Source organism: Sinohyriopsis cumingii, chromosome 17 (assembly GCF_028554795.1).
Source record: "Sinohyriopsis cumingii isolate HCF-2022 chromosome 17, ASM2855479v2, whole genome shotgun sequence".
NCBI classification, from domain to species: domain Eukaryota; kingdom Metazoa; phylum Mollusca; class Bivalvia; order Unionida; family Unionidae; genus Sinohyriopsis; species Sinohyriopsis cumingii.
This window is the reverse complement of record NC_142977.1, coordinates 23,963,532-23,983,424: the sequence shown is the minus strand read 5'-3', so window position 1 is coordinate 23,983,424 and position 19,893 is coordinate 23,963,532. Positions and strand designations below refer to the sequence as shown.

The window sequence follows — 19,893 nt, the reverse complement described above, 5'->3', positions numbered from 1 at the left end:
CTCAAACACACGCAGACAGGTGAGATGGCCGCGATCCGTAATGGTGGGCTATTTAGACCACCCGGGGTACCCACCCCTTGAAAGAGCAGTGTAAGAAATAATAACATTATCGATTGGCACGTGCTAATCAGAGACATCCAGACTAATTTTGTCATAAGCTTGAGATTATTGGTTATTTTTAATTGAATTATCAGGGGTTAGCGCGAACGCAGACCCCCACACTAATAAATAACGACCCCGAGTCACCCACATTTGGGGTGATCGCAGGTTTCAGCCCAACCGAAGTGCAATGGAAAGGCCTCATCCTGGGGAAACCGCCTAGCTGATCACGGTACTCCCTGGTCCAGGTAAGTATGATTTCTTGACGTTTACTGACGTTTATCAACTGACATTTGTGTCTGGAGTAGGAAGTGTGCCTCTAAGTAATGAAAATAAATTAAAACGATTCAGGGCCATGGTACTGCTGATGTCTTAGTATTCCGAATAACTTTATAGCTTATGTTTCAACATTACAAAAGTAACTGAAATGTCTTCAAATAGTCCTTTATTTGCAATTTCAGTTTCTTTTACGGTGGATATATGCTATATAGGTTTGCTCGGACGGCAGGGGATAGTTTCGTATATTGGCCCCTGGCAAATTTCTTAACTTGAGGCAACGGTGCGTATTTTTCAGCTATTATGGTTTTTTGATTAAATATATGGATACATTTTTCAATTCCGCGTTTCGGGCTTGTCTTGTTCTTGAAACTGATATCAGCCATTGACCTCCCATAGTTACTTCACAGCAAGTTGACAGTGAAATAGCAATAGTCGTCTAGCAAGAACTATGGTCAATCACATCCAGCTGTTTAGTACACAATGCTTTCCCGAACTGTTACGTAGGGAAAGGGATTGTGTTTGCACTGGCAAGATCGCTTGGTGTCATAAATGAAAAATGCAGGTATAAATTTGAGGTTGCAGTGCATCAACCTCTTTTGCTATGAACCACTGCAAATCGACTTGTCAGGTCAAAGGAATACTACTATTTGTTTCCTCTGTTTTATTAAATTTGAAATCTTTGTGCCACTGATTGGCCAGCTACGCTTCGCCGTACTCCGAGTCTAGAAGCTTTGGATTGTTGAAAGTGCTGCTGATACAGAAGTAACTGGTGATGCAGATGATCTCTACAATGAGACTTATGATGAAGCTGTCACTGCTTTTGATAAGGACAACAAGCTTGCTGTATTAACGAAGTTGTTCCTGTTATTTGAAGATATTGTTTCTCTCTCTCTCTCTCTCTCTCTCTCTCTCTCTCTCTACTGCAGAGAAGTTCTGTGAAAATAAAACTTGATTTTCGTCGAATCCAGTAAGCATGTTTCCATTTATTTCTCTTTCTTTCTTTCTTTCTCTCACAAATATGCTGGATCGCTGTTACTCAAAGATATTTCACACGTTCGTTGTGAGATGGCTCTTTGAAAGTTGTTTGTTGTAGGGTTTAATCCCATTTTTCAGCACAAGGTAGGCTATGCATGGCAGGCAATATAAATGGTGGAGGAAGAACCCGGGAGAAGAAAACTGAACGGAAAGAACTCCCGACCCATGATAACATACTGGCAAGCTTTCTCTGATAACCACATGGGCCAAATCCGAAACTCAAACACACGCAGACAGGTGAGATGGCCGCGATCCGTAATGGTGGGCTATTTAGACTACCCGGGGTACCCACCCCTTGAAAGAGCAGTGTAAGAAATAATAACATTATCGATTGGCACGTGCTAATCAGAGACATCCAGACTAATTTTGTCATAAGCTTGAGATTATTGGTTATTTTTAATTGAATTATCAGGGGTTAGCGCGAACGCAGACCCCCACACTAATAAATAACGACCCCGAGTCACCCACATTTGGGGTGATCGCAGGTTTCAGCCCAACCGAAGTGCAATGGAAAGGCCTCATCCTGGGGAAACCGCCTAGCTGATCACGGTACTCCCTGGTCCAGGTAAGTATGATTTCTTGACGTTTACTGACGTTTATCAACTGACATTTGTGTCTGGAGTAGGAAGTGTGCCTCTAAGTAATGAAAATAAATTAAAACGATTCAGGGCCATGGTACTGCTGATGTCTTAGTATTCCGAATAACTTTATAGCTTATGTTTCAACATTACAAAAGTAACTGAAATGTCTTCAAATAGTCCTTTATTTGCAATTTCAGTTTCTTTTACGGTGGATATGTGCTATATAGGTTTGCTCGGACGGCAGGGGATAGTTTCGTATATTGGCCCCTGGCAAATTTCTTAACTTGAGGCAACGGTGCGTATTTTTCAGCTATTATGGTTTTTTAATTAAATATATGGATACATTTTTCAATTCCGCGTTTCGGGCTTGTCTTGTTCTTGAAACTGATATCAGCCATTGACCTCCCATAGTTACTTCACAGCAAATTGACAGTGAAATAGCAATAGTCGTCTAGCAAGAACTATGGTCAATCACATCCAGCTGTTTAGCACACAATGCTTTCCCGAACTGTTACGTAGGGAAAGGGATTGTGTTTGCACTGGCAAGATCGCTTGGTGTCATAAATGAAAAATGCAGGTATAAATTTGAGGTTGCAGTGCATCAACCTCTTTTGCTATGAACCACTGCAAATCGACTTGTCAGGTCAAAGGAATACTACTATTTGTTTCCTCTGTTTTATTAAATATGAAATCTTTGTTCCACTGATTGGCCAGCTACGCTTCGCCGTACTCCGAGTCTAGAAGCTTTGGATTGTTGAAAGTGCTGCTGATACAGAAGTAACTGGTGATGCAGATGATCTCTACAATGAGACTTATGATGAAGCTGTCACTGCTTTTGATAAGGACAACAAGCTTGCTGTATTAACGAAGTTGTTCCTGTTATTTGAAGATATTGTTTCTCTCTCTCTCTCTCTCTCTCTACTGCAGAGAAGTTCTGTGAAAATAAAACTTGATTTTCGTCGAATCCAGTAAGCATGTTTCCATTTATTTCTCTTTCTTTCTTTCTTTCTCTCACAAATATGCTGGATCGCTGTTACTCAAAGATATTTCACACGTTCGTTGTGAGATGGCTCTTTGAAAGTTGTTTGTTGTAGGGTTTAATGCCATTTTTCAGCACAAGATAGGCTATGCATGGCAGGCAATATAAATGGTGGAGGAAGAACCCGGGAGAAGAAAACTGAACGGAAAGAACTCCCGACCCATGATAACATACTGGCAAGCTTTCTCTGATAACCACATGGGCCAAATCCGAAACTCAAACACACGCAGACAGGTGAGATGGCCGCGATCCGTAATGGTGGGCTATTTAGACCACCCGGGGTACCCACCCCTTGAAAGAGCAGTGTAAGAAATAATAACATTATCGATTGGCACGTGCTAATCAGAGACATCCAGACTAATTTTGTCATAAGCTTGAGATTATTGGTTATTTTTAATTGAATTATCAGGGGTTAGCGCGAACGCAGACCCCCACACTAATAAATAACGACCCCGAGTCACCCACATTTGGGGTGATCGCAGGTTTCAGCCCAACCGAAGTGCAATGGAAAGGCCTCATCCTGGGGAAACCGCCTAGCTGATCACGGTACTCCCTGGTCCAGGTAAGTATGATTTCTTGACGTTTACTGACGTTTATCAACTGACATTTGTGTCTGGAGTAGGAAGTGTGCCTCTAAGTAATGAAAATAAATTAAAACGATTCAGGGCCATGGTACTGCTGATGTCTTAGTATTCCGAATAACTTTATAGCTTATGTTTCAACATTACAAAAGTAACTGAAATGTCTTCAAATAGTCCTTTATTTGCAATTTCAGTTTCTTTTACGGTGGATATATGCTATATAGGTTTGCTCGGACGGCAGGGGATAGTTTCGTATATTGACCCCTGGCAAATTTCTTAACTTGAGGCAACGGTGCGTATTTTTCAGCTATTATGGTTTTTTAATTAAATATATGGATACATTTTTCAATTCCGCGTTTCGGGCTTGTCTTGTTCTTGAAACTGATATCAGCCATTGACCTCCCATAGTTACTTCACAGCAAGTTGACAGTGAAATAGCAATAGTCGTCTAGCAAGAACTATGGTCAATCACATCCAGCTGTTTAGTACACAATGCTTTCCCGAACTGTTACGTAGGGAAAGGGATTGTGTTTGCACTGGCAAGATCGCTTGGTGTCATAAATGAAAAATGCAGGTATAAATTTGAGGTTGCAGTGCATCAACCTCTTTTGCTATGAACCACTGCAAATCGACTTGTCAGGTCAAAGGAATACTACTATTTGTTTCCTCTGTTTTATTAAATATGAAATCTTTGTTCCACTGATTGGAAAGCTACGCTTCGCCGTACTCCGAGTCTAGAAGCTTTGGATTGTTGAAAGTGCTGCTGATACAGAAGTAACTGGTGATGCAGATGATCTCTACAATGAGACTTATGATGAAGCTGTCACTGCTTTTGATAAGGACAACAAGCTTGCTGTATTAACGAAGTTGTTCCTGTTATTTGAAGATATTGTTTCTTTCTCTCTCTCTCTCTCTCTCTCTCTCTCTCTCTCTCTCTCTCTCTCTCTTTCTCTCTCTCTCTCTCTACTGCAGAGAAGTTCTGTGAAAATAAAACTTGTTTTTCGTCGAATCCAGTAAGCATGTTTCCATTTATTTCTCTTTCTTTCTTTCTTTCTCTCACAAATATGCTGGATCGCTGTTACTCAAAGATATTTCACACGTTCGTTGTGAGATGGCTCTTTGAAAGTTGTTTGTTGTAGGGTTTAATACCATTTTTCAGCACAAGATAGGCTATGCATGGCAGGCAATATAAATGGTGGAGGAAGAACCCGGGAGAAGAAAACTGAACGGAAAGAACTCCCGACCCATGATAACATACTGGCAAGCTTTCTCTGATAACCACATGGGCCAAATCCGAAACTCAAACACACGCAGACAGGTGAGATGGCCGCGATCCGTAATGGTGGGCTATTTAGACCACCCGGGGTACCCACCCCTTGAAAGAGCAGTTTAAGAAATAATAACATTATCGATTGGCACGTGCTAATCAGAGACATCCAGACTAATTTTGTCATAAGTTTGAGATTATTGGTTATTTTTAATTGAATTATCAGGGGTTAGCGCGAACGCAGACCCCCACACTAATAAATAACGACCCCGAGTCACCCACATTTGGGGTGATCGCAGGTTTCAGCCCAACCGAAGTGCAATGGAAAGGCCTCATCCTGGGGAAACCGCCTAGCTGATCACGGTACTCCCTGGTCCAGGTAAGTATGATTTCTTGACGTTTACTGACGTTTATCAACTGACATTTGTGTCTGGAGTAGGAAGTGTGCCTCTAAGTAATGAAAATAAATTAAAACGATTCAGGGCCATGGTACTGCTGATGTCTTAGTATTCCGAATAACTTTATAGCTTATGTTTCAACATTACAAAAGTAACTGAAATGTCTTCAAATAGTCCTTTATTTGCAATTTCAGTTTCTTTTACGGTTGATATGTGCTATATAGGTTTGCTCGGACGGCAGGGGATAGTTTCGTATATTGGCCCCTGGCAAATTTCTTAACTTGAGGCAACGGTGCGTATTTTTCAGCTATTATGGTTTTTTAATTAAATATATGGATACATTTTTCAATTCCGCGTTTCGGGCTTGTCTTGTTCTTGAAACTGATATCAGCCATTGACCTCCCATAGTTACTTCACAGCAAATTGACAGTGAAATAGCAATAGTCGTCTAGCAAGAACTATGGTCAATCACATCCAGCTGTTTAGTACACAATGCTTTCCCGAACTGTTACGTAGGGAAAGGGATTGTGTTTGCACTGGCAAGATCGCTTGGTGTCATAAATGAAAAATGCAGGTATAAATTTGAGGTTGCAGTGCATCAACCTCTTTTGCTATGAACCACTGCAAATCGACTTGTCAGGTCAAAGGAATACTACTATTTGTTTCCTCTGTTTTATTAAATATGAAATCTTTGTTCCACTGATTGGCCAGCTACGCTTCGCCGTACTCCGAGTCTAGAAGCTTTGGATTGTTGAAAGTGCTGCTGATACAGAAGTAACTGGTGATGCAGATGATCTCTACAATGAGACTTATGATGAAGCTGTCACTGCTTTTGATAAGGACAACAAGCTTGCTGTATTAACGAAGTTGTTCCTGTTATTTGAAGATATTGTTTCTCTCTCTCTCTCTCTCTCTCTCTCTCTACTGCAGAGAAGTTCTGTGAAAATAAAACTTGATTTTCGTCGAATCCAGTAAGCATGTTTCCATTTATTTCTCTTTCTTTCTTTCTTTCTCTCACAAATATGCTGGATCGCTGTTACTCAAAGATATTTCACACGTTCGTTGTGAGATGGCTCTTTGAAAGTTGTTTGTTGTAGGGTTTAATGCCATTTTTCAGCACAAGATAGGCTATGCATGGCAGGCAATATAAATGGTGGAGGAAGAACCCGGGAGAAGAAAACTGAACGGAAAGAACTCCCGACCCATGATAACATACTGGCAAGCTTTCTCTGATAACCACATGGGCCAAATCCGAAACTCAAACACACGCAGACAGGTGAGATGGCCGCGATCCGTAATGGTGGGCTATTTAGACCACCCGGGGTACCCACCCCTTGAAAGAGCAGTGTAAGAAATAATAACATTATCGATTGGCACGTGCTAATCAGAGACATCCAGACTAATTTTGTCATAAGCTTGAGATTATTGGTTATTTTTAATTGAATTATCAGGGGTTAGCGCGAACGCAGACCCCCACACTAATAAATAACGACCCCGAGTCACCCACATTTGGGGTGATCGCAGGTTTCAGCCCAACCGAAGTGCAATGGAAAGGCCTCATCCTGGGGAAACCGCCTAGCTGATCACGGTACTCCCTGGTCCAGGTAAGTATGATTTCTTGACGTTTACTGACGTTTATCAACTGACATTTGTGTCTGGAGTAGGAAGTGTGCCTCTAAGTAATGAAAATAAATTAAAACGATTCAGGGCCATGGTACTGCTGATGTCTTAGTATTCCGAATAACTTTATAGCTTATGTTTCAACATTACAAAAGTAACTGAAATGTCTTCAAATAGTCCTTTATTTGCAATTTCAGTTTCTTTTACGGTGGATATATGCTATATAGGTTTGCTCGGACGGCAGGGGATAGTTTCGTATATTGGCCCCTGGCAAATTTCTTAACTTGAGGCAACGGTGCGTATTTTTCAGCTATTATGGTTTTTTGATTAAATATATGGATACATTTTTCAATTCCGCGTTTCGGGCTTGTCTTGTTCTTGAAACTGATATCAGCCATTGACCTCCCATAGTTACTTCACAGCAAGTTGACAGTGAAATAGCAATAGTCGTCTAGCAAGAACTATGGTCAATCACATCCAGCTGTTTAGTACACAATGCTTTCCCGAACTGTTACGTAGGGAAAGGGATTGTGTTTGCACTGGCAAGATCGCTTGGTGTCATAAATGAAAAATGCAGGTATAAATTTGAGGTTGCAGTGCATCAACCTCTTTTGCTATGAACCACTGCAAATCGACTTGTCAGGTCAAAGGAATACTACTATTTGTTTCCTCTGTTTTATTAAATTTGAAATCTTTGTGCCACTGATTGGCCAGCTACGCTTCGCCGTACTCCGAGTCTAGAAGCTTTGGATTGTTGAAAGTGCTGCTGATACAGAAGTAACTGGTGATGCAGATGATCTCTACAATGAGACTTATGATGAAGCTGTCACTGCTTTTGATAAGGACAACAAGCTTGCTGTATTAACGAAGTTGTTCCTGTTATTTGAAGATATTGTTTCTCTCTCTCTCTCTCTCTCTCTCTCTCTCTCTCTCTCTACTGCAGAGAAGTTCTGTGAAAATAAAACTTGATTTTCGTCGAATCCAGTAAGCATGTTTCCATTTATTTCTCTTTCTTTCTTTCTTTCTCTCACAAATATGCTGGATCGCTGTTACTCAAAGATATTTCACACGTTCGTTGTGAGATGGCTCTTTGAAAGTTGTTTGTTGTAGGGTTTAATGCCATTTTTCAGCACAAGATAGGCTATGCATGGCAGGCAATATAAATGGTGGAGGAAGAACCCGGGAGAAGAAAACTGAACGGAAAGAACTCCCGACCCATGATAACATACTGGCAAGCTTTCTCTGATAACCACATGGGCCAAATCCGAAACTCAAACACACGCAGACAGGTGAGATGGCCGCGATCCGTAATGGTGGGCTATTTAGACCACCCGGGGTACCCACCCCTTGAAAGAGCAGTGTAAGAAATAATAACATTATCGATTGGCACGTGCTAATCAGAGACATCCAGACTAATTTTGTCATAAGCTTGAGATTATTGGTTATTTTTAATTGAATTATCAGGGGTTAGCGCGAACGCAGACCCCCACACTAATAAATAACGACCCCGAGTCACCCACATTTGGGGTGATCGCAGGTTTCAGCCCAACCGAAGTGCAATGGAAAGGCCTCATCCTGGGGAAACCGCCTAGCTGATCACGGTACTCCCTGGTCCAGGTAAGTATGATTTCTTGACGTTTACTGACGTTTATCAACTGACATTTGTGTCTGGAGTAGGAAGTGTGCCTCTAAGTAATGAAAATAAATTAAAACGATTCAGGGCCATGGTACTGCTGATGTCTTAGTATTCCGAATAACTTTATAGCTTATGTTTCAACATTACAAAAGTAACTGAAATGTCTTCAAATAGTCCTTTATTTGCAATTTCAGTTTCTTTTACGGTGGATATATGCTATATAGGTTTGCTCGGACGGCAGGGGATAGTTTCGTATATTGACCCCTGGCAAATTTCTTAACTTGAGGCAACGGTGCGTATTTTTCAGCTATTATGGTTTTTTAATTAAATATATGGATACATTTTTCAATTCCGCGTTTCGGGCTTGTCTTGTTCTTGAAACTGATATCAGCCATTGACCTCCCATAGTTACTTCACAGCAAGTTGACAGTGAAATAGCAATAGTCGTCTAGCAAGAACTATGGTCAATCACATCCAGCTGTTTAGTACACAATGCTTTCCCGAACTGTTACGTAGGGAAAGGGATTGTGTTTGCACTGGCAAGATCGCTTGGTGTCATAAATGAAAAATGCAGGTATAAATTTGAGGTTGCAGTGCATCAACCTCTTTTGCTATGAACCACTGCAAATCGACTTGTCAGGTCAAAGGAATACTACTATTTGTTTCCTCTGTTTTATTAAATTTGAAATCTTTGTGCCACTGATTGGCCAGCTACGCTTCGCCGTACTCCGAGTCTAGAAGCTTTGGATTGTTGAAAGTGCTGCTGATACAGAAGTAACTGGTGATGCAGATGATCTCTACAATGAGACTTATGATGAAGCTGTCACTGCTTTTGATAAGGACAACAAGCTTGCTGTATTAACGAAGTTGTTCCTGTTATTTGAAGATATTGTTTCTCTCTCTCTCTCTCTCTCTCTCTCTCTCTCTACTGCAGAGAAGTTCTGTGAAAATAAAACTTGATTTTCGTCGAATCCAGTAAGCATGTTTCCATTTATTTCTCTTTCTTTCTTTCTTTCTCTCACAAATATGCTGGATCGCTGTTACTCAAAGATATTTCACACGTTCGTTGTGAGATGGCTCTTTGAAAGTTGTTTGTTGTAGGGTTTAATCCCATTTTTCAGCACAAGGTAGGCTATGCATGGCAGGCAATATAAATGGTGGAGGAAGAACCCGGGAGAAGAAAACTGAACGGAAAGAACTCCCGACCCATGATAACATACTGGCAAGCTTTCTCTGATAACCACATGGGCCAAATCCGAAACTCAAACACACGCAGACAGGTGAGATGGCCGCGATCCGTAATGGTGGGCTATTTAGACCACCCGGGGTACCCACCCCTTGAAAGAGCAGTGTAAGAAATAATAACATTATCGATTGGCACGTGCTAATCAGAGACATCCAGACTAATTTTGTCATAAGCTTGAGATTATTGGTTATTTTTAATTGAATTATCAGGGGTTAGCGCGAACGCAGACCCCCACACTAATAAATAACGACCCCGAGTCACCCACATTTGGGGTGATCGCAGGTTTCAGCCCAACCGAAGTGCAATGGAAAGGCCTCATCCTGGGGAAACCGCCTAGCTGATCACGGTACTCCCTGGTCCAGGTAAGTATGATTTCTTGACGTTTACTGACGTTTATCAACTGACATTTGTGTCTGGAGTAGGAAGTGTGCCTCTAAGTAATGAAAATAAATTAAAACGATTCAGGGCCATGGTACTGCTGATGTCTTAGTATTCCGAATAACTTTATAGCTTATGTTTCAACATTACAAAAGTAACTGAAATGTCTTCAAATAGTCCTTTATTTGCAATTTCAGTTTCTTTTACGGTGGATATATGCTATATAGGTTTGCTCGGACGGCAGGGGATAGTTTCGTATATTGGCCCCTGGCAAATTTCTTAACTTGAGGCAACGGTGCGTATTTTTCAGCTATTATGGTTTTTTAATTAAATATATGGATACATTTTTCAATTCCGCGTTTCGGGCTTGTCTTGTTCTTGAAACTGATATCAGCCATTGACCTCCCATAGTTACTTCACAGAAAGTCGACAGTGAAATAGCAATAGTCGTCTAGCAAGAACTATGGTCAATCACATCCAGCTGTTTAGTACACAATGCTTTCCCGAACTGTTACGTAGGGAAAGGGATTGTGTTTGCACTGGCAAGATCGCTTGGTGTCATAAATGAAAAATGCAGGTATAAATTTGAGGTTGCAGTGCATCAACCTCTTTTGCTATGAACCACTGCAAATCGACTTGTCAGGTCAAAGGAATACTACTATTTGTTTCCTCTGTTTTATTAAATTTGAAATCTTTGTGCCACTGATTGGCCAGCTACGCTTCGCCGTACTCCGAGTCTAGAAGCTTTGGATTGTTGAAAGTGCTGCTGATACAGAAGTAACTGGTGATGCAGATGATCTCTACAATGAGACTTATGATGAAGCTGTCACTGCTTTTGATAAGGACAACAAGCTTGCTGTATTAACGAAGTTGTTCCTGTTATTTGAAGATATTGTTTCTCTCTCTCTCTCTCTCTCTCTCTACTGCAGAGAAGTTCTGTGAAAATAAAACTTGATTTTCGTCGAATGAAGTAAGCATGTTTCCATTTATTTCTCTTTCTTTCTTTCTTTCTCTCACAAATATGCTGGATCGCTGTTACTCAAAGATATTTCACACGTTCGTTGTGAGATGGCTCTTTGAAAGTTGTTTGTTGTAGGGTTTAATGCCATTTTTCAGCACAAGATAGGCTATGCATGGCAGGCAATATAAATGGTGGAGGAAGAACCCGGGAGAAGAAAACTGAACGGAAAGAACTCCCGACCCATGATAACATACTGGCAAGCTTTCTCTGATAACCACATGGGCCAAATCCGAAACTCAAACACACGCAGAGAGGTGAGATGGCCGCGATCCGTAATGGTGGGCTATTTAGACCACCCGGGGTACCCACCCCTTGAAAGAGCAGTGTAAGAAATAATAACATTATCGATTGGCACGTGCTAATCAGAGACATCCAGACTAATTTTGTCATAAGCTTGAGATTATTGGTTATTTTTAATTGAATTATCAGGGGTTAGCGCGAACGCAGACCCCCACACTAATAAATAACGACCCCGAGTCACCCACATTTGGGGTGATCGCAGGTTTCAGCCCAACCGAAGTGCAATGGAAAGGCCTCATCCTGGGGAAACCGCCTAGCTGATCACGGTACTCCCTGGTCCAGGTAAGTATGATTTCTTGACGTTTACTGACGTTTATCAACTGACATTTGTGTCTGGAGTAGGAAGTGTGCCTCTAAGTAATGAAAATAAATTAAAACGATTCAGGGCCATGGTACTGCTGATGTCTTAGTATTCCGAATAACTTTATAGCTTATGTTTCAACATTACAAAAGTAACTGAAATGTCTTCAAATAGTCCTTTATTTGCAATTTCAGTTTCTTTTACGGTGGATATATGCTATATAGGTTTGCTCGGACGGCAGGGGATAGTTTCGTATATTGGCCCCTGGCAAATTTCTTAACTTGAGGCAACGGTGCGTATTTTTCAGCTATTATGGTTTTTTAATTAAATATATGGATACATTTTTCAATTCCGCGTTTCGGGCTTGTCTTGTTCTTGAAACTGATATCAGCCATTGACCTCCCATAGTTACTTCACAGCAAGTTGACAGTGAAATAGCAATAGTCGTCTAGCAAGAACTATGGTCAATCACATCCAGCTGTTTAGTACACAATGCTTTCCCGAACTGTTACGTAGGGAAAGGGATTGTGTTTGCACTGGCAAGATCGCTTGGTGTCATAAATGAAAAATGCAGGTATAAATTTGAGGTTGCAGTGCATCAACCTCTTTTGCTATGAACCACTGCAAATCGACTTGTCAGGTCAAAGGAATACTACTATTTGTTTCCTCTGTTTTATTAAATTTGAAATCTTTGTGCCACTGATTGGCCAGCTACGCTTCGCCGTACTCCGAGTCTAGAAGCTTTGGATTGTTGAAAGTGCTGCTGATACAGAAGTAACTGGTGATGCAGATGATCTCTACAATGAGACTTATGATGAAGCTGTCACTGCTTTTGATAAGGACAACAAGCTTGCTGTATTAACGAAGTTGTTCCTGTTATTTGAAGATATTGTTTCTCTCTCTCTCTCTCTCTCTCTCTCTCTACTGCAGAGAAGTTCTGTGAAAATAAAACTTGATTTTCGTCGAATCCAGTAAGCATGTTTCCATTTATTTCTCTTTCTTTCTTTCTTTCTCTCACAAATATGCTGGATCGCTGTTACTCAAAGATATTTCACACGTTCGTTGTGAGATGGCTCTTTGAAAGTTGTTTGTTGTAGGGTTTAATGCCATTTTTCAGCACAAGATAGGCTATGCATGGCAGGCAATATAAATGGTGGAGGAAGAACCCGGGAGAAGAAAACTGAACGGAAAGAACTCCCGACCCATGATAACATACTGGCAAGCTTTCTCTGATAACCACATGGGCCAAATCCGAAACTCAAACACACGCAGACAGGTGAGATGGCCGCGATCCGTAATGGTGGGCTATTTAGACCACCCGGGGTACCCACCCCTTGAAAGAGCAGTGTAAGAAATAATAACATTATCGATTGGCACGTGCTAATCAGAGACATCCAGACTAATTTTGTCATAAGCTTGAGATTATTGGTTATTTTTAATTGAATTATCAGGGGTTAGCGCGAACGCAGACCCCCACACTAATAAATAACGACCCCGAGTCACCCACATTTGGGGTGATCGCAGGTTTCAGCCCAACCGAAGTGCAATGGAAAGGCCTCATCCTGGGGAAACCGCCTAGCTGATCACGGTACTCCCTGGTCCAGGTAAGTATGATTTCTTGACGTTTACTCACGTTTATCAACTGACATTTGTGTCTGGAGTAGGAAGTGTGCCTCTAAGTAATGAAAATAAATTAAAACGATTCAGGGCCATGGTACTGCTGATGTCTTAGTATTCCGAATAACTTTATAGCTTATGTTTCAACATTACAAAAGTAACTGAAATGTCTTCAAATAGTCCTTTATTTGCAATTTCAGTTTCTTTTACGGTGGATATATGCTATATAGGTTTGCTCGGACGGCAGGGGATAGTTTCGTATATTGGCCCCTGGCAAATTTCTTAACTTGAGGCAACGGTGCGTATTTTTCAGCTATTATGGTTTTTTGATTAAATATATGGATACATTTTTCAATTCCGCGTTTCGGGCTTGTCTTGTTCTTGAAACTGATATCAGCCATTGACCTCCCATAGTTACTTCACAGCAAGTTGACAGTGAAATAGCAATAGTCGTCTAGCAAGAACTATGGTCAATCACATCCAGCTGTTTAGTACACAATGCTTTCCCGAACTGTTACGTAGGGAAAGGGATTGTGTTTGCACTGGCAAGATCGCTTGGTGTCATAAATGAAAAATGCAGGTATAAATTTGAGGTTGCAGTGCATCAACCTCTTTTGCTATGAACCACTGCAAATCGACTTGTCAGGTCAAAGGAATACTACTATTTGTTTCCTCTGTTTTATTAAATTTGAAATCTTTGTGCCACTGATTGGCCAGCTACGCTTCGCCGTACTCCGAGTCTAGAAGCTTTGGATTGTTGAAAGTGCTGCTGATACAGAAGTAACTGGTGATGCAGATGATCTCTACAATGAGACTTATGATGAAGCTGTCACTGCTTTTGATAAGGACAACAAGCTTGCTGTATTAACGAAGTTGTTCCTGTTATTTGAAGATATTGTTTCTCTCTCTCTCTCTCTCTCTCTCTCTCTCTCTCTCTCTACTGCAGAGAAGTTCTGTGAAAATAAAACTTGATTTTCGTCGAATCCAGTAAGCATGTTTCCATTTATTTCTCTTTCTTTCTTTCTTTCTCTCACAAATATGCTGGATCGCTGTTACTCAAAGATATTTCACACGTTCGTTGTGAGATGGCTCTTTGAAAGTTGTTTGTTGTAGGGTTTAATGCCATTTTTCAGCACAAGATAGGCTATGCATGGCAGGCAATATAAATGGTGGAGGAAGAACCCGGGAGAAGAAAACTGAACGGAAAGAACTCCCGACCCATGATAACATACTGGCAAGCTTTCTCTGATAACCACATGGGCCAAATCCGAAACTCAAACACACGCAGACAGGTGAGATGGCCGCGATCCGTAATGGTGGGCTATTTAGACCACCCGGGGTACCCACCCCTTGAAAGAGCAGTGTAAGAAATAATAACATTATCGATTGGCACGTGCTAATCAGAGACATCCAGACTAATTTTGTCATAAGCTTGAGCTTATTGGTTATTTTTAATTGAATTATCAGGGGTTAGCGCGAACGCAGACCCCCACACTAATAAATAACGACCCCGAGTCACCCACATTTGGGGTGATCGCAGGTTTCAGCCCAACCGAAGTGCAATGGAAAGGCCTCATCCTGGGGAAACCGCCTAGCTGATCACGGTACTCCCTGGTCCAGGTAAGTATGATTTCTTGACGTTTACTGACGTTTATCAACTGACATTTGTGTCTGGAGTAGGAAGTGTGCCTCTAAGTAATGAAAATAAATTAAAACGATTCAGGGCCATGGTACTGCTGATGTCTTAGTATTCCGAATAACTTTATAGCTTATGTTTCAACATTACAAAAGTAACTGAAATGTCTTCAAATAGTCCTTTATTTGCAATTTCAGTTTCTTTTACGGTGGATATATGCTATATAGGTTTGCTCGGACGGCAGGGGATAGTTTCGTATATTGACCCCTGGCAAATTTCTTAACTTGAGGCAACGGTGCGTATTTTTCAGCTATTATGGTTTTTTAATTAAATATATGGATACATTTTTCAATTCCGCGTTTCGGGCTTGTCTTGTTCTTGAAACTGATATCAGCCATTGACCTCCCATAGTTACTTCACAGCAAGTTGACAGTGAAATAGCAATAGTCGTCTAGCAAGAACTATGGTCAATCACATCCAGCTGTTTAGTACACAATGCTTTCCCGAACTGTTACGTAGGGAAAGGGATTGTGTTTGCACTGGCAAGATCGCTTGGTGTCATAAATGAAAAATGCAGGTATAAATTTGAGGTTGCAGTGCATCAACCTCTTTTGCTATGAACCACTGCAAATCGACTTGTCAGGTCAAAGGAATACTACTATTTGTTTCCTCTGTTTTATTAAATTTGAAATCTTTGTGCCACTGATTGGCCAGCTACGCTTCGCCGTACTCCGAGTCTAGAAGCTTTGGATTGTTGAAAGTGCTGCTGATACAGAAGTAACTGGTGATGCAGATGATCTCTACAATGAGACTTATGATGAAGCTGTCACTGCTTTTGATAAGGACAACAAGCTTGCTGTATTAACGAAGTTGTTCCTGTTATTTGAAGATATTGTTTCTCTCTCTCTCTCTCTCTCTCTCTCTCTCTCTCTACTGCAGAGAAGTTCTGTGAAAATAAAACTTGATTTTCGTCGAATCCAGTAAGCATGTTTCCATTTATTTCTCTTTCTTTCTTTCTTTCTCTCACAAATATGCTGGATCGCTGTTACTCAAAGATATTTCACACGTTCGTTGTGAGATGGCTCTTTGAAAGTTGTTTGTTGTAGGGTTTAATCCCATTTTTCAGCACAAGGTAGGCTATGCATGGCAGGCAATATAAATGGTGGAGGAAGAACCCGGGAGAAGAAAACTGAACGGAAAGAACTCCCGACCCATGATAACATACTGGCAAGCTTTCTCTGATAACCACATGGGCCAAATCCGAAACTCAAACACACGCAGACAGGTGAGATGGCCGCGATCCGTAATGGTGGGCTATTTAGACCACCCGGGGTACCCACCCCTTGAAAGAGCAGTGTAAGAAATAATAACATTATCGATTGGCACGTGCTAATCAGAGACATCCAGACTAATTTTGTCATAAGCTTGAGATTATTGGTTATTTTTAATTGAATTATCAGGGGTTAGCGCGAACGCAGACCCCCACACTAATAAATAACGACCCCGAGTCACCCACATTTGGGGTGATCGCAGGTTTCAGCCCAACCGAAGTGCAATGGAAAGGCCTCATCCTGGGGAAACCGCCTAGCTGATCACGGTACTCCCTGGTCCAGGTAAGTATGATTTCTTGACGTTTACTGACGTTTATCAACTGACATTTGTGTCTGGAGTAGGAAGTGTGCCTCTAAGTAATGAAAATAAATTAAAACGATTCAGGGCCATGGTACTGCTGATGTCTTAGTATTCCGAATAACTTTATAGCTTATGTTTCAACATTACAAAAGTAACTGAAATGTCTTCAAATAGTCCTTTATTTGCAATTTCAGTTTCTTTTACGGTGGATATATGCTATATAGGTTTGCTCGGACGGCAGGGGATAGTTTCGTATATTGGCCCCTGGCAAATTTCTTAACTTGAGGCAACGGTGCGTATTTTTCAGCTATTATGGTTTTTTAATTAAATATATGGATACATTTTTCAATTCCGCGTTTCGGGCTTGTCTTGTTCTTGAAACTGATATCAGCCATTGACCTCCCATAGTTACTTCACAGAAAGTCGACAGTGAAATAGCAATAGTCGTCTAGCAAGAACTATGGTCAATCACATCCAGCTGTTTAGTACACAATGCTTTCCCGAACTGTTACGTAGGGAAAGGGATTGTGTTTGCACTGGCAAGATCGCTTGGTGTCATAAATGAAAAATGCAGGTATAAATTTGAGGTTGCAGTGCATCAACCTCTTTTGCTATGAACCACTGCAAATCGACTTGTCAGGTCAAAGGAATACTACTATTTGTTTCCTCTGTTTTATTAAATTTGAAATCTTTGTGCCACTGATTGGCCAGCTACGCTTCGCCGTACTCCGAGTCTAGAAGCTTTGGATTGTTGAAAGTGCTGCTGATACAGAAGTAACTGGTGATGCAGATGATCTCTACAATGAGACTTATGATGAAGCTGTCACTGCTTTTGATAAGGACAACAAGCTTGCTGTATTAACGAAGTTGTTCCTGTTATTTGAAGATATTGTTTCTCTCTCTCTCTCTCTCTCTCTCTACTGCAGAGAAGTTCTGTGAAAATAAAACTTGATTTTCGTCGAATGAAGTAAGCATGTTTCCATTTATTTCTCTTTCTTTCTTTCTTTCTCTCACAAATATGCTGGATCGCTGTTACTCAAAGATATTTCACACGTTCGTTGTGAGATGGCTCTTTGAAAGTTGTTTGTTGTAGGGTTTAATGCCATTTTTCAGCACAAGATAGGCTATGCATGGCAGGCAATATAAATGGTGGAGGAAGAACCCGGGAGAAGAAAACTGAACGGAAAGAACTCCCGACCCATGATAACATACTGGCAAGCTTTCTCTGATAACCACATGGGCCAAATCCGAAACTCAAACACACGCAGAGAGGTGAGATGGCCGCGATCCGTAATGGTGGGCTATTTAGACCACCCGGGGTACCCACCCCTAGAAAGAGCAGTGTAAGAAATAATAACATTATCGATTGGCACGTGCTAATCAGAGACATCCAGACTAATTTTGTCATAAGCTTGAGATTATTGGTTATTTTTAATTGAATTATCAGGGGTTAGCGCGAACGCAGACCCCCACACTAATAAATAACGACCCCGAGTCACCCACATTTGGGGTGATCGCAGGTTTCAGCCCAACCGAAGTGCAATGGAAAGGCCTCATCCTGGGGAAACCGCCTAGCTGATCACGGTACTCCCTGGTCCAGGTAAGTATGATTTCTTGACGTTTACTGACGTTTATCAACTGACATTTGTGTCTGGAGTAGGAAGTGTGCCTCTAAGTAATGAAAATAAATTAAAACGATTCAGGGCCATGGTACTGCTGATGTCTTAGTATTCCGAATAACTTTATAGCTTATGTTTCAACATTACAAAAGTAACTGAAATGTCTTCAAATAGTCCTTTATTTGCAATTTCAGTTTCTTTTACGGTGGATATATGCTATATAGGTTTGCTCGGACGGCAGGGGATAGTTTCGTATATTGGCCCCTGGCAAATTTCTTAACTTGAGGCAACGGTGCGTATTTTTCAGCTATTATGGTTTTTTAATTAAATATATGGATACATTTTTCAATTCCGCGTTTCGGGCTTGTCTTGTTCTTGAAACTGATATCAGCCATTGACCTCCCATAGTTACTTCACAGCAAGTTGACAGTGAAATAGCAATAGTCGTCTAGCAAGAACTATGGTCAATCACATCCAGCTGTTTAGTACACAATGCTTTCCCGAACTGTTACGTAGGGAAAGGGATTGTGTTTGCACTGGCAAGATCGCTTGGTGTCATAAATGAAAAATGCAGGTATAAATTTGAGGTTGCAGTGCATCAACCTCTTTTGCTATGAACCACTGCAAATCGACTTGTCAGGTCAAAGGAATACTACTATTTGTTTCCTCTGTTTTATTAAATTTGAAATCTTTGTGCCACTGATTGGCCAGCTACGCTTCGCCGTACTCCGAGTCTAGAAGCTTTGGATTGTTGAAAGTGCTGCTGATACAGAAGTAACTGGTGATGCAGATGATCTCTACAATGAGACTTATGATGAAGCTGTCACTGCTTTTGATAAGGACAACAAGCTTGCTGTATTAACGAAGTTGTTCCTGTTATTTGAAGATATTGTTTCTCTCTCTCTCTCTCTCTCTCTCTCTCTACTGCAGAGAAGTTCTGTGAAAATAAAACTTGATTTTCGTCGAATGAAGTAAGCATGTTTCCATTTATTTCTCTTTCTTTCTTTCTTTCTCTCACAAATATGCTGGATCGCTGTTACTCAAAGATATTTCACACGTTCGTTGTGAGATGGCTCTTTGAAAGTTGTTTGTTGTAGGGTTTAATGCCATTTTTCAGCACAAGATAGGCTATGCATGGCAGGCAATATAAATGGTGGAGGAAGAACCCGGGAGAAGAAAACTGAACGGAAAGAACTCCCGACCCATGATAACATACTGGCAAGCTTTCTCTGATAACCACATGGGCCAAATCCGAAACTCAAACACACGCAGACAGGTGAGATGGCCGCGATCCGTAATGGTGGGCTATTTAGACCACCCGGGGTACCCACCCCTTGAAAGAGCAGTGTAAGAAATAATAACATTATCGATTGGCACGTGCTAATCAGAGACATCCAGACTAATTTTGTCATAAGCTTGAGATTATTGGTTATTTTTAATTGAATTATCAGGGGTTAGCGCGAACGCAGACCCCCACACTAATAAATAACGACCCCGAGTCACCCACATTTGGGGTGATCGCAGGTTTCAGCCCAACCGAAGTGCAATGGAAAGGCCTCATCCTGGGGAAACCTTTTTTTTATTTTTCATAAAATCTTTATTCAATAT

At 41.1% G+C, this 19,893-nt stretch overlaps 13 non-coding genes across 13 annotated transcripts; all 13 read right to left on the bottom strand.

Annotated features, from left to right (window-relative positions):
• Window positions 1-191: 191 nt before the first annotated feature.
• LOC149777966 (U1 spliceosomal RNA) lies at window positions 192-355 on the bottom strand. Its single transcript, XR_016415866.1, has one exon. It is a non-coding gene; the product is annotated as a U1 spliceosomal RNA (small nuclear RNA).
• Window positions 356-1,822: 1,467 nt separating this feature from the next.
• LOC149777965 (U1 spliceosomal RNA) lies at window positions 1,823-1,986 on the bottom strand. The gene has a single exon (XR_016415855.1). It is a non-coding gene; the product is annotated as a U1 spliceosomal RNA (small nuclear RNA).
• A 1,453-nt stretch (window positions 1,987-3,439) lies between these two features.
• On the bottom strand, window positions 3,440-3,603 carry LOC149777964 (U1 spliceosomal RNA). Its single transcript, XR_016415844.1, has one exon. It is a non-coding gene; the product is annotated as a U1 spliceosomal RNA (small nuclear RNA).
• Window positions 3,604-5,104: 1,501 nt separating this feature from the next.
• Window positions 5,105-5,268, bottom strand: LOC149777963 (U1 spliceosomal RNA). Its single transcript, XR_016415833.1, has one exon. It is a non-coding gene; the product is annotated as a U1 spliceosomal RNA (small nuclear RNA).
• Window positions 5,269-6,727: 1,459 nt separating this feature from the next.
• LOC149777962 (U1 spliceosomal RNA) lies at window positions 6,728-6,891 on the bottom strand. Its single transcript, XR_016415821.1, has one exon. It is a non-coding gene; the product is annotated as a U1 spliceosomal RNA (small nuclear RNA).
• Window positions 6,892-8,360: 1,469 nt separating this feature from the next.
• Window positions 8,361-8,524, bottom strand: LOC149777961 (U1 spliceosomal RNA). The gene has a single exon (XR_016415810.1). It is a non-coding gene; the product is annotated as a U1 spliceosomal RNA (small nuclear RNA).
• A 1,463-nt stretch (window positions 8,525-9,987) lies between these two features.
• On the bottom strand, window positions 9,988-10,151 carry LOC149777960 (U1 spliceosomal RNA). The gene has a single exon (XR_016415799.1). It is a non-coding gene; the product is annotated as a U1 spliceosomal RNA (small nuclear RNA).
• A 1,455-nt stretch (window positions 10,152-11,606) lies between these two features.
• On the bottom strand, window positions 11,607-11,770 carry LOC149777959 (U1 spliceosomal RNA). Its single transcript, XR_016415787.1, has one exon. It is a non-coding gene; the product is annotated as a U1 spliceosomal RNA (small nuclear RNA).
• A 1,459-nt stretch (window positions 11,771-13,229) lies between these two features.
• On the bottom strand, window positions 13,230-13,393 carry LOC149777958 (U1 spliceosomal RNA). The gene has a single exon (XR_016415776.1). It is a non-coding gene; the product is annotated as a U1 spliceosomal RNA (small nuclear RNA).
• A 1,469-nt stretch (window positions 13,394-14,862) lies between these two features.
• On the bottom strand, window positions 14,863-15,026 carry LOC149777957 (U1 spliceosomal RNA). The gene has a single exon (XR_016415765.1). It is a non-coding gene; the product is annotated as a U1 spliceosomal RNA (small nuclear RNA).
• A 1,465-nt stretch (window positions 15,027-16,491) lies between these two features.
• Window positions 16,492-16,655, bottom strand: LOC149777956 (U1 spliceosomal RNA). The gene has a single exon (XR_016415753.1). It is a non-coding gene; the product is annotated as a U1 spliceosomal RNA (small nuclear RNA).
• A 1,455-nt stretch (window positions 16,656-18,110) lies between these two features.
• On the bottom strand, window positions 18,111-18,274 carry LOC149777955 (U1 spliceosomal RNA). The gene has a single exon (XR_016415742.1). It is a non-coding gene; the product is annotated as a U1 spliceosomal RNA (small nuclear RNA).
• A 1,459-nt stretch (window positions 18,275-19,733) lies between these two features.
• Window positions 19,734-19,893, bottom strand: LOC149777954 (U1 spliceosomal RNA). Its single transcript, XR_016415991.1, has one exon. It is a non-coding gene; the product is annotated as a U1 spliceosomal RNA (small nuclear RNA).